Raw genomic sequence first — 13,942 nt, 5'->3', positions numbered from 1 at the left:
AGGGCTGTTTCATCAATGACCTTCCCTCCATTTTAAGGTCAGAAGTGGAGATGTTTGCCAATGATTGGACAATCTTCTACAACATTTGTGGCTCTTCAGATACTGAAGCAGTCCATGTTAAAATACAACAAGATCTGGACAGTATCCAGGCTGACAATTGGCAAGTAATAGTCACGTCACACAAATGCCAGACCGTGGACATCACCACTAAAATACAATCTAACCTGCCCCTTGGCATTCAATGGTGTTACCAACACTGAATCCACAGTGGACTGCAGCGGTTCAACAAGGCAGCTCACCACCACCTTCTCAAGGGGCAACCAGGGACAGGAAATAAATGCTGGCCCAGCCAGTCACATCCAGATTCAGGAAATAAATATCATTTTAAAAAACAGAGGAAGGTTTCTGGGATATCACAGAGATCGGTGCTCAGGTCCCAGATGTTCACAATACCCATTAAACATTTGGTTGCAGGAATCAAATACAATATATCCCAACCTGCTGACAGAACTAAAGGATGTTGGATTGCGAGTGGGTGAGGAGGCTGTAAAAAAAGCTTCAAGGTGACAGACAAGTGGAGTGAATGGGTAAATATGTGGCAGATGGAGAGCAAGGTGGGTAGAGGTGATGTTGTGCCCTTTGGTGGGAACAAGAGATTGGCAGCTTTTCGTTTGAAAAAGGATTGTTTGAAACATGTTGATCTGAAAAGCGACGTATGGGCCTTTTTGTTGTTTCCTTCTGTGCGGCCCTCCGAGGTCCCTGCAGCACAGTGAGGTCTGAACCTACAAGTCAATACTGGGAATGGCATTCACACGCTGCCCAGTGTACACAGACCCACCAAGTGGGGAGCTGTAACATGCAAAGTATCTGGATCTCCCTGTAGACCAGTCACTGAAAGCAATATTGCAGGAGCAAGAACCAGATAGGAAGATCAATGATGTGCTGACCTTCATTTCAGGGGGATTTGAGTCCAGGAGTAAGCGTGTCTTACTGCAGCTGTAGGGAGCTTTGGTGTGACCCTATTTCAAACACTGTGCAGTATTCTGCAGATTCGGTCTCAGTACATAATAAAGGACAAACATGACATTGAGGGAGAGCAATGAAGGATGACCAGACCGATCTCTAGGATGACAGGCTTGTTGTGGGAGCAGAGTTTGGGGCGTCTGGGCCTGTATTCCATGGGGTTTAGGAAAATGGGTGGAGATCTCAGTGAGATATATGAAGCTCTGACAGGGTGAGACGGATTGGAAGCAGGGATAATAATTCCCCTGGCTGTGGTGTCTAAAACAAGGGTCCACAGTATTAGGTACAGACAGACCATTCTGCAATGAGATGAGAATAAATGTCTGCACTCAGTGACTGGTGAACCTGGGGAATGCAGTCGAAGCTGGAAGCCAAGACACTGAATATAAATCCGGACGTAGAGACAGTAAAGGAATGGTCAGAGAAAAGGAGAACGATATGGAAATAAAGGGTCAGGAATATTTCTATTGAATTGGGTAGCAAACTCGACAGATCAAATGGACTACTGCACTTCCTACGTTACAGCTTCCCACAGTTAATCACATTAAGGGATGTGTACAGTGTGTGGAAAAAGTGCATTGTGTACATATTTGAACATGAACTGGAATGGGGAAGGTTCAATGTGTTGTATGACCTACTCCATTCCCGATGTTTCTATGTAGTCTGTAAATGTTGTCACAAGCTCTCAGATGTTAGGAAGGAGGTCTCTGCAGGGTCAACAGGACTGTGTTTCTCATTCCCTTTTTCCGATACTGAGGCTGGGGCCGGGGGTTCTGTCCGGTTTTATCCTTTAGACCTCGGAACAGTTTGATACAATAGAATGTCTTGTTTGGCGGATTCAGAGACCATTGAAGAGTTTATCACATGTCTGTGTGTCTGCAGTCACGTTTAGGCCAGAACAGGAAAACACGGGAGATTCACTTGCTGAAAGTACATTTGTGAAGCAAATTGGTGTGTACAATCGACATTGGCTTGAAGGTCACTATTTACGGACACCAGATTTTGCATCTTAATATTTTGTAAATTGTGTTAAACTTACACCAGCTGCCAGAGCATTAGCCTGGTTTGGATTAGTAATCCAGTGACCTTTCCACAGCAGCACCATCTCTACATGGGGACCTATCTCAAATCATACTGAGCAGGTTATTTCTGTGCTGCTTGATAACTCTGTCAGAAAGAACTCCCACCAATTTGACTGTCGTGCTGGGACTGAGGGGGAGTTAACTGGTCAGATTGTAATTATAATCCTCTTAGGAACTGGACATAGTTGAGTAATTTTCCACATTACCAGGGAGATGTCAGAGTTAGAGCTGGAATGAAAGAGCTTCCCCAGGGACACGGCTTGTTGCGCAGCACAAGTCTTCGGTCTTCTTACAGGAATGGGGTCAGGGACCATTGCCTTTTTCGTACGGACTGTGTTCAGCTATTTCTTCATGTCACGTACAGCAAAATGAATTGGTTGAAGACTGCCATCTGTGATTCTGTGGGTATCATGGCGAGGGTAAGGTGGATCATCAACTCCACACTTCTGGCTGAGGTTGGTGCAGCTACCACATCCTGGTCTTTTACACTGATGTGCAGAGCTGTTCGATTACTGAGGATGGGGATATATGTGGAGCCCTTTGCTCCAGTCATTTGTGTAATCATCCATCACCAGTTATGTCAGAATGTGACAGGATTGCGGAGCTTCGATCAGATCTGTTGGTCAAATGTGGTAGCTTTAATGGGTTCACGTCAGGTTTAGGTTCACGTGGTTCTGACCCAGTCATGTTCACCCACAGTCATTACTGAAACATAGATCATATTGATGGTAGTGGCAGACTGAGGAAATTATTCGAGGCTAAAAGTTACAGATTGTGGTTGAATACTGTTTTGCTTCTGCCGCTGTAGTCTACAGCACTACATAAATACGCAGTTTTGAGCTGCAATATCTGCAATGCAATTCTGCTGTCTGTCCATTAGTTCACATCGAGACCCATTCACCCATCAGTCATGTACTCAGTGACCTACTGAGGTTTCTGATGTGGTAACACTTCCATTTTCATACTGTCATTCTGCTGAGGGTCTCTTCCCGGGTTATGCTTTCAATCTGACACATTCTGCAAAACCAATTAACTGATTTTAATTCAATTGTTTAATTCATCTGAATCTTTTTCCTTGAGTAATACCATTTTCCGTGTTTAAAGTGAATGTGTTTCCTCTGTTTCTCTCCCTGACCATGATTAAGAGCTCTGCAGTTACAGTGATGCCAGCCTTATGTAGTTTCCGAGCCAATGAATTCTCTGGATTACCAATCATCTTCACCATGTTGTATGTTTCCTCTGATATCCTCCGAAATATCCCCAGAACTTCCTGCTTTTGCTGTTCCATGGTCTGCCCAGCTCGGCTCCCCTTCCAATTAACTCTGGCCAGCTCCTCCCACATGTCATTGTAGTTACATTGTTCAATTATAATCAAATTACATCAAGAAGAGACCAATAGATATAAACCGAAAGAAGGAGCTTTGAGAGAGGAGACGCAAAGAATAATTGGTAAATTTCTTAACTAGATACAAAGAGAGAAAGAGCGAGACAACATAGATGAGGAAATGTGAAAAATGAGAAAGCTAGATCATCGAAAGAAGTAGATGCACATCCCTCAATGTTTTGGCAATTCCTGTGTTGTGGTCCTTTGTATAGGGCATGGACAACAGAGTAACGTGTTCAATTGCTGGCTCTGATGCCAGAATTTTTAAATCCAATAATATGACAGACACTAGCTTTGGAAAGTATCCAACAGGCCAATATATTGAATTCTGGTAGAAAGGGGATTAACTGAAATAAGTTGTGACACCAGAAGCAAGAATTTATAACACATCCTGATAAGAATGAGAGATTGGAGTGGAGAATTCCAGAAAAACAGGGAACGTTGAGGGAAGGGGAACATATCATTTTAGATGAGAATCAAATGATGTTTTAATGTTTTATAAATTTTATACATCATATGCATCTCTTTTTGTTAACTGTGTCTCCGTTGTTCATTTAGAATGTGTTGTGCACATATGAAAAATGTTACTTATCTGCACACACATTGTTTAAACAGTGTATATAAAATCATTTTTCCGCCATTGAATTGGTCCTGTTGTTGTGTTACCAGGATACATGAACACCAACTGGCCACCAAAAGACATGACCTATTATCACTATGTTCCATATATACAGGCAAAGAAGGGCACCACTTTGATTGGAACAAAGCACACACATACTAAGACACGCAAGGACGTTCTTAGAGGAATTGCATTCTGAACGGAAGTCCATCAATAAACACAGCAATTTAGATCCTATCTACCTTCTCTTGTAAAACAAAAGAACTGGAAATGACATCACCCATCTTAAGAACCCAAGACCTATAAATAGAGAGGCGCAACATACCACCAGCACTTCAGCAGAGACTCTCACTGATGATGTTACCTAGTCATAATGTCGAATCGTCAGAAAACAAACCTTCAAGCACAGCGAGCTAACTTGCATACATACAAACTGTTATTTTTCTTTTATTAGTGGAACTTGGGAGTTCTTTGTCACTCATGCATTAACAGATTACTAGGTGAGGTGAGCTTTTTAGGTTTGTGGTTTTAATTAACAGAAGTGCTCGACATAGATGTCTCCACATTTTGGGGCCCTGCCGTATGGGACTTGCACAGATTGGAACAGATTTCGGGTACAAAATGTCCCAGTAAATTCCAACACGTTGCAATTAGTGACCTAGATCTGCAAATAAAACCGGTCGGAAAATCTGTTTAATTTTGTTTACTGGTGGTGGTTTAAATTAAAAGTGAGGGAAAAGGCTTTTAACATTAGTAAAGAGGTTCCCAAATTTGCCAAGAAAGTTTAGAAAGAAAAAAGGAGGACATTTTTTAGAATTAGCAAATAGGTTGGAATTGGGTTTAACCAGGGACAAAAGGAAAGCTGAATTTGTAATGGAGTTGGTCAAGCACTTTGATGTATTAGAGAAACAGACAAGTGCAGTCGAGTTAGATAAAACTTAAATTGCAAATATGGCAACTGAAGTTAGAAGATAAAGAAAGAGATAAAAAAAGTGAAGGAGAGGAAAAAGAAAGAGAGAGAATTTCAGATTCAGAAGATGGGAATTAGACAAGTGAACTTGTGGATAATGCTCGTTCAGACTAAGCTGGTGGGCACAGCTGGTGAGGTATGTGCAGCGCTATCAGATGAGGGTCAAGTGATTATCAAGATGTCAAATTGGCTATTTTGATTGGCTATGAATTGGTACCAGAAGCATATAGACAAAGGTTCATAAAAATAGAGACGGAACCAGGTCAGACTTACGTTAACTTTGAAAGAATTAATTACAGTCATTTTGATAGATGGGTGCTGGACTACCTGTGAGGCTCGAAGGGAGATTATTATGCTGGAGAAGTTGAAAGACTCACTTCCAGAGATGGTAAAAATTCATGTGCACGAACAGAAAGTTCAAGAAGTGATAAGCGCAGCAGAAATAGCAGGTATATATGCATTGGTGCATGAGATGAAATTTAGCTTCCAGGAGAATTTTCATGCTATGAGGGATAGAAATTGGGAGAAGGGAAGTTCACACATTACAAAGCGAACAGTAGCGCACAATATTTTACCACAGGTGAAAAAAAAAAGCCCAAAGGGGTTGAAAGGAGGTGAATGGCCTCAGGTGTTCTCAGTATAAGGGAGTGGAACACATAAAGTGACAGTGCTGATGGTTTAAGAAGGGCACTGGGAAAAGTTGTTTTCATTGAAGTAAGCTGCGACACACTGTGATGGTCGTTGAAGGAAGGCACATTGGGGAAAGATGCGGTAGAAGAGGCTAAGCCAGTGGCATTGGTGAAACTGGTAAAGGAGACCCCAAGTAGAGCGAGGAGCTGAAGGAGAGTGCACAGCCGAGGCAGGGGCTGGGTATGGAGTCGGTACCTGATCTCTGAAAGAATTCGCCTCAGGAGATAAAGCTTACTTAGAAAGATCAGGGGGAGAAGGACAAGAAGTTATAATTTTGTGAGATACGGGATCTGCTCAGTCTCTAATAGTTGAGAAGTGAGACGCCAGAAAAGCACAAAAGATCTGGCAGCTTCTGAAAAGCAGAACAATCGAATATCAGGCAGAAACCGATTGTCAGGAATGTGGTGGGGGGACAATGGGGCTGAAAGATAAATACGAGGGTAGTAGCTGGGCTGGTGGGAGGGTCACTGGGAAGGCGATAAGAAGATGTAGTTTGGAGTAATAGTGATATGTCGGTTTGGAGGTTGGAGTCGGTAGGTGGAAAGGAAGCTGGCCAGTTAGGGCGGTTCAAGAGGGCAGTGCTAGATTGAATGGTTCAATCTGGCAGAGGTTGGGGGAGGGGAGATTTGGAATTTGGTGAAGTCAACGTTGATGATGGTTCTAGTTTGAGGGTTCTAGTTGCCTACCACCTATCCACAACACCCTCCTCTCCGACCTAACACCATCACACCCCACCTGCGTCTACCTATCGCCTTCCAAGCTATCGTACACCCAGCTCCACTCCCACTCTCCTATTTATTTCTCGCCCCCTTCCCCCTCCCTTACCCCACCTCCCACTTTCTTGATGAAGAATTTATGCCTGAAACGTCAACTCTTCTGCCCCTTGGATGCTGCCTGGTTGGCTATGCTTTTCCAGCCCCACACTTTTCAACTCTCACCTCAAGCATCTGCAGCCCTCACTTTCTCTCGGCCTCTAATAGTGAGAGATGAAAGTATTTTCACTCTTTCTGACATATTAATCAAGATCGTAACAATTTGTGGAATGGGGTTAGAAATTAAGTATTCCCTTGTGTAACATCAGGATGGAATGCCAAATCAAGTTTGGGGAAGTAACAGTGACAGTGAGTAACAGAGTGTCATTTCCAGGAATACAGTTTATTCTTATGAACGATTTAACAGGATCCAAGGTTGGAGTGGCACCCCTTGTATTGGAGAAGGCAAAAGGAAAACTAGGGAATTGGGGAGTTAAAAGAAAAATACCCAGGATTTTTCCAGACTGTATAGTAACAAGATTCCACTGTCATAAGTAAGAGCAGGATGGAAAACCGTAATAAAAAGCCAAAGGAGTTGATGTGCAGTGAACTGACACTCTGTTTGATGTCACGGTGCAGGAAAACCCTGAACAGGCAGAGGGTCAGGCAGAGGGGTTTAGTCCAGAAAGGCGAATGGACGTACAACAGATATATACACACACATTCACACACACATACACATGCACACACACAGAAAACGAATCAAAATATTTTGTCGAACGTTGTTAACTTAAAGATAGAATGCTAAAATTCAAATGGAGACCCCGATAGGTTAGTGCAGAAGGGAAATTGGCCGAAGTGCACCAGATTGTGTTAGAGGTAGCGTGCAGTGTTACGGGTAGCACATAAACTAACTGCAGGGGGTCACCTAGGTGTACAGAAGAATCAGGTTAAGGTACAGAGGCATTTCTAGTGACCTGGAATGCACACGGACGTAGTTATTATTTGACGTACATGTCAAACATTCTAAATGGTAGGTAAGTCACAGGCAGTAATAAAGCCAGCACCTTTGTTACCAATTCCTGCATTCGAAGAACATTTCACGTAGGTTATGATGAGTTGTGTAGATCCCCTATCTAAAATAAAAGTGGAAACTAATATTTGTAGCCATAATGGATGTGTCTACCAGATTTCCAGAGGCAATTCTATTATGGAGTGTTAAGGTAAAAAGGGAGGTGGAGGAGTTGGTAGCTTTCTTTACTCACTGTGGGCTCCGCAGAGAGATTCAGTCAGAGCAAGGTCTCATTTTACCGCTCAGCTGTTTAAGGAAGTCATGGATAGCTTAGGCATACAGCAGTTTAAATCAAGGGCGTCCCATCCTGAATCCCAGGGAGCCTTGGAAAGTTGGCATCAGACGCTGAAGACCATATTAACAGCGTACTGTCAGGATTACCGGATGATTGGAATGAAGGTGTCTCATTAAATTGTTTGCCATTGGACAAAAATTATTTGCCCGAAATAAATCTACTCAGTTTACTTCCTTTGAGTTAATATTTGAAGTGAGAGGTCCTTTGGAATTAATTGAACATAAATTGACAGGACCGAAGTCAGAGATCTCACACTCGGATTATGTATGTGAGGTGAGGGAGAGATTAGATGGAGTAGGTGAGTTAGCTAAACAGCACCTGAAGGGCACAGCATAGAATGAAGCACGTGGCAGATAAAAACTCGGAAATTTTGACGATTTCCTGTGGGGATGACGTAGAGTATTGCCACCAGTGATAGGAATTCCCTTCAAAGCCAGGTTTAGTGACTCAGGAACAGAGGTATGGTCAGATGAACAAATTGCGTAGTTTATCTGTATGATGTAGTGACGTTTAGCAAGTGATTGAAAGCTCACATGTTACAGTTGGCAGAGCATGTTGAACCATTACAAGAAGCAAACTTGGTAATAAACTTAAAGAAAACAGAATTCGCGAAGATAGAGGGGACGTTCCTGGGACATTACATTGGACATGGAACACAAAGACGAAGGGCTTTGAGGAATTTCCACGACCGTCCTCGAAGAAAGAGGTGCTTCAATTTTTGGAACTGATTGGATTCTATCGGAAGTTTGTTCTAAACTTCAGCAGCGTATTGGCACCACTGATCGACTTAGTAAAGAAGGAAACAGAATTGTGGTGGACAGGACAATGCCAGGAGGCATTGGAGAATTTTAAAGCAGGATTAATCACCGCACCAGTTTTAGCTACACCAAATATTCTGAAACCCTTTCAAAATTCTATTTGCTTCTAGGGATTTAGAGGTGGGAGATGTATAGATCCAGAAAGGTTATGATGGATTTGAGTGGCAAATTGGCTACTTGTCGAAAAACGCAATATCCACCAGAAAGAAAATACAACATTCTCCATTATTGAAAAAGAATGATCAAGTTTTGCACTGACCTGACAATATTTTAATGTTTATGTGACAAATAAATTGTCGGAGATGGTTGTGGACAACGACAAACCTCTCACGTTTTTTGGAATATTTAAAGACCAGAATATGAGAGTATTTCATTGGAGTCTTATCACACCAACTTTAAACTTACAAAATGTACATGCTGTGGGTCCTAAAATGTGGTAGCAGAAGTGTTATCGCGGATTTAAAGGAAAAAGTTTAGATAAGATTTGACTTATTCCGGTTTAAATAGGTGTACAAAATTAATATGAATGACATAATTGAGATTAATACTTTTGTATTTCATAATAATGGGATTAAGAATTAGAGGAAAAGAAACGAAGCCATCTTTTCATTCTGATGGTTCTTTTGTTTTCTGAAGGTGGGAGGTCTTATGAAGCCGGAAGCATGTCAGGTCACTTTAAGACAGAACGGGTTTTGTTGAATAGAAAGTACAGCACAGATGCCAGCTAAATGTCACATTGTTACATATGTAACAATTAGCTGGGAAATGGAGACCTGAGTTTTGGTTGCTGCTTTGACAACAAATCAAATACAACCAAAGATTTTAAATAACGTTCAGGATACCATAAGCCAACGGAACTTGAATATTATTGTTTGGACATCTTGGAAGCAATCGAATTATGAGAATTGTTGTATCATGGGGAGTATATAAACCCAGCATTTGAACACTGGTGGGAGAGCTACTGCCATCCAACAGCAGAGTAACTGCTGTAGAGGAGGAGTGCTAACTGGCCATCTCAAACACTCTCTATCAAAGACACATGTTCATGTAAACCTCCTTGCAATAAAAAAAATGACCCAGGCTGATCAGCAGCTGGAAGAGTGAACACAGTGGGGAAGATAGAGACTGTGTGGTCTTGAGACTGTAATGTTTAATATATGGGCTTTTGGAAGAGAATATTTTTCCAGAGTCGGAGTCAGATAGTAAGTGGCTAAGAAAAGAGGGGCTTGTATTTGTGAATAGCTGTTGTTTAGTGTTCACTATTAAAGTTAAGACACTAACTTGCTAATTTTTGTTTAAATAGTGGAATGTAGGAGATCGGTGTCACTCATATTTTAACAGACTACGAGGTGAGGCCAGCTTTTCTGGGTGTTTGGTTTTAATTAACAGAGGGGTTTCGACTCTACGTTGTAAATTACCATCCACGCTAACCCCAATTCCCTGCAGTTGGCCCATATCCTTCCAGTCCTTTCCTATCCACATATTTATCCAAATGCTTTTGAAATGTTGTTAATGTAACCCCCTCAACCACATCTGCTGGCAGCTCATCCACGTACCAGCCTCTGTGTAAAGAAGTGGCTCCTCAGGTTTCCTTTTATTCCTTCCCCTTTAACCTTAAACTGATCCTCTCTCGTCCTCGATTCCCTAAACCTTGGAAAAAGTCTGAGAGCATTAACCCTACCATCATGATCTTATTCAGCTCTATAAGGATTCCCTCAGTCTTCTACATGCTAAAGGAAAGGTCCGAGCTTGTCCAAACTCTCCCTATAACTCAGAACATTGGGTCCTGGCAACGTCCTTGAAAATTGTTTTTGCACTCTTTCTAATTTAATAACATCCTCCCTGTAACAAGGTGACCTTACTGAATACAATACTCTCAGTGCAGCCTTACCAAAGTCCTGTGTAACTGCAACATAAATTCCCAACTTCTATACTCAATGTCCTACCTGATGAAGGCTAGTGTGCGAAAAGACTTCTTCACTGCCCTGCCTACCTGTGACTCCACTCTCAGAGAACCGTGCACCTGAACACCAAGGTCTCTCTGCCCACTACACACTTGAATTCACCATGAGACTCCTATTCACCTCCCATTCACCATGAGACTCCTATCTTGATTTGAGTTCCCAAAATGTAAGACATCACGCATCTATATTAAATTCCATTTGCCATTTCTCTGCCCATTTCTCCACCTGATTAAGGTCCTGCTGCAAATTCTGATAAACTTCCTCACTGATCATGCTCCCACTTACTTTAGTGTCACCTGCAAACTTACTAATCATGCCTTGTACATTCTCAACTAATTCATAGATAACAAACAGCTATGGACCCAGCCTCCAGTCTGACAAGCATCCTTCCACTCAACCCTCTCTGCCTTCTACCATCAAAACAACTGTGTATCCAATTTGCCAGTTCCCCCAGCATTCCACGTGGTGTCCCCTTCCAGAGCAGCCTGCCGTGTGGGACCTTATCAAAGGCCTTACTGAAATCCATCGCGACTATGTCTACCGCTCTGTCCTCATCAACCTTCCTGGTCACTTCATCAGAGAACGCAAACAAATTTGGGAAGCATGATCTCCCACTCACAAGTCGATGCTGACGGCTCCGAATCAAATCCTGTGTAAGTAATGGGTGCAGTCAATGGTATGCTGTCCTTCATTGTCAGATGATCTGAGTACATAAGTAAAGCCATCTTCCTGCTGTTGTAGAGCCTTGATGAGAGAGCATATGGGGCACTCTCTCCAGATTTGATGTCCTTTGCAAGGAATGATCTTCTTACCACAGACACCAGTGATGGTAACATGAGGATAGAGTGAAGAAGCTAAGTGTTTAACCTGTAGAGCTGTTAGAGACGAAGAAATGGTGACGCTGAAACACGAGGAGTGGCAGCGATCACTTATTTCCAAAAGACACATTCGTAGTGTGAGAAATTCCATACTTTACCCAGGATTTATTGGTTTGATTTATTGTCACGTGTACCTCAGTACAGGGAAACACTTTGTTTATGAGCAGTGGGGGCAGGTCATAGTAACCATGGCCAGACAGATCATAGGGTGGAAATAGACTTGGACCGAGTAAGGTATACAGGTTACACTGAATAGGACGTGCACTAGACAAGATCAACACGAGCAAGATCACCATTATTTGAACTTAGAGAGTCCATTCATCAATCTAACATGGCTTTCCGAATAGTTTATATGCATTTACTAACTCTCCCCACGTTATTGTGCAGTCGGCGTGTGAACCCTGTACTGAACGCCAGGTTGTTCACAATCCCCAACAGCAGCCACAATACCTTCCATCTGAAACAGGTAGCCATTCCCACCAGCTTCCGCCTTACATAGAGAACACCAGGCTGGCTTCTCGGAGATGGAAGGTGCCTTCTTGAGACTTCACACAAGACATACGGCTTCCCTCCTCACCATGTTAAAGTCCTACATGTGTATCATGAGCAATGGAGCCAGGAGGAACAACGTGGAACAGTCTGTCTGTGCAGCCTCTGCTCCAATTGTTCATCATGTTAGAGCATCAATCTGGAGACACTTTAGACTGCCGTTGCTGGTGATCAGAGAAGAGCGTTGATTGCTGGAAAAACACAGCAGGTCAGGCAGCATCCGAGAAGCAGGAGAATCGACGTTTCAGAATAAGACATTCATCAGGAATCAGCATCAATTACCACATTCTGCCCCCGTGTAAGTGCATTGAGGTAGGAATGGCCTCCTGCTATTCCTGTATAAGTGACTCAAGAGGCTGATTGGCATCTTCCTTGTCCGACTGGACAAGGCCAAGGGCCTGACTGGGTTACCCCTGGTTCCTGTTTGTCAGGTTGATGTACTGACAAGATTTAAGAGGTTATTTTGTCCTGGATTCTTTTAAGAGAGAGATTGAACGATCATTACCAAGCTGGTTAGTTAAGAACACTTGAGTAACAGCTCGGGGAGGCCTTAGGTTATTTTTTAATTCAGCCTGAATGAGTGTGGCCAGCTCTCACAGGTTAGGATCTCTGGGTTTTGGTTTCTCAGTGACATCAGAAACTATTGGGGTCTCCACAGAGTTGGAAGCTTTGGGGAATGTTTCCTGACTGCTACTCTCTCTGAATTTTCTCTTGATGCTGTGTCACATTGCATCTGGAACAGACACTTTACATTCCCTTTAAAATAAGAAAACATTAGAGTCGACGCTACTGCCTTCAAGTATTTTCGAGGGGCTCTGGTGGTCCATCACACAAGACTCCTTCTCTTCCTGAGTAATAGGCCGGAGGTACTGAGTGGGCTGTCCCTGTTCTACTCCAATAATATCAATGTGCTGAATGGCTTCCTCATATTCCTGTGAAACTAGCGTGAGGTGCTGAATGAACTCTTCCTTTACTGTGGCAATGTGCAGTGTCAGGCAGTGCTGTTACATGAATGTTACCGACACTTTAACAGCACAAGCCTGAGTGTGTCTGGGACCTGCTACACACGGACACAGACTAACTCAGGAGCTGAGGGGGGACAAAATGTTCTGAACATTGTGGAATCTTCTGTGACCATCCCCACTTCTGATCTTATGGTGGGGAGGGTGAGGGTGGGGAGACATTGAAGAAGCAGCTGAAGATGTTTGTGGAGACGAAGCTACCCTGAGGATCTCCCACAGAGCTGAACCAGGACTGAGATGATGAACATCTTCCTTTGTGCCATGTTTGACACCAAACACTGGAGAGTTTACTCTGATTCCCATTAAGTCCAGTTTTGTTAAGATCCTTTACGTCAACAGAAGTTAACCACTGCCTTGATATCAGGGCCAGTCATTTTTACCTGAACCCTTGTCTCAACCTCTTTTGTTCACATCAATAAGCCATGATATAAGAGCAGCAAGTGTTTTCTTCAAACAAGTGGTATTGAATGTCAGGATTTCTCTTCTCAAGAGTGTTGGGGAGAAAGATGACTGAAGGTGTTTGAAGAGGAGCTAGATGGATATTGACCTGTCAGAGAGTTGAGGGCTATGAAGAATTGGGTATGAAAAAGGATTTGAGACCAAGAGCAGATCAGTCATGATCTTAGTGGAGGGCAAGGCTGGCTTGGGGAGTGCACGACCTGCCCCTGTTTCTGATGTTCTCACATTCTGTTATCGGAAAGTTAGTGGGTTTTATTTTCATGAATGCTCTGTTGTTGCATATTGCAGTGAGGAAGACCAGAGGATTCCGTGAGCCATCTCTGGGTGAGGTATGGGGGCTGTATTCTCAGTGAACTTGGGTCTAA

The sequence above is a fragment of the Chiloscyllium punctatum genome, chromosome 28, assembly GCF_047496795.1.
Source record: "Chiloscyllium punctatum isolate Juve2018m chromosome 28, sChiPun1.3, whole genome shotgun sequence".
NCBI lineage: Eukaryota > Metazoa > Chordata > Chondrichthyes > Orectolobiformes > Hemiscylliidae > Chiloscyllium > Chiloscyllium punctatum.
This window is presented reverse-complemented; position numbering follows the sequence as displayed.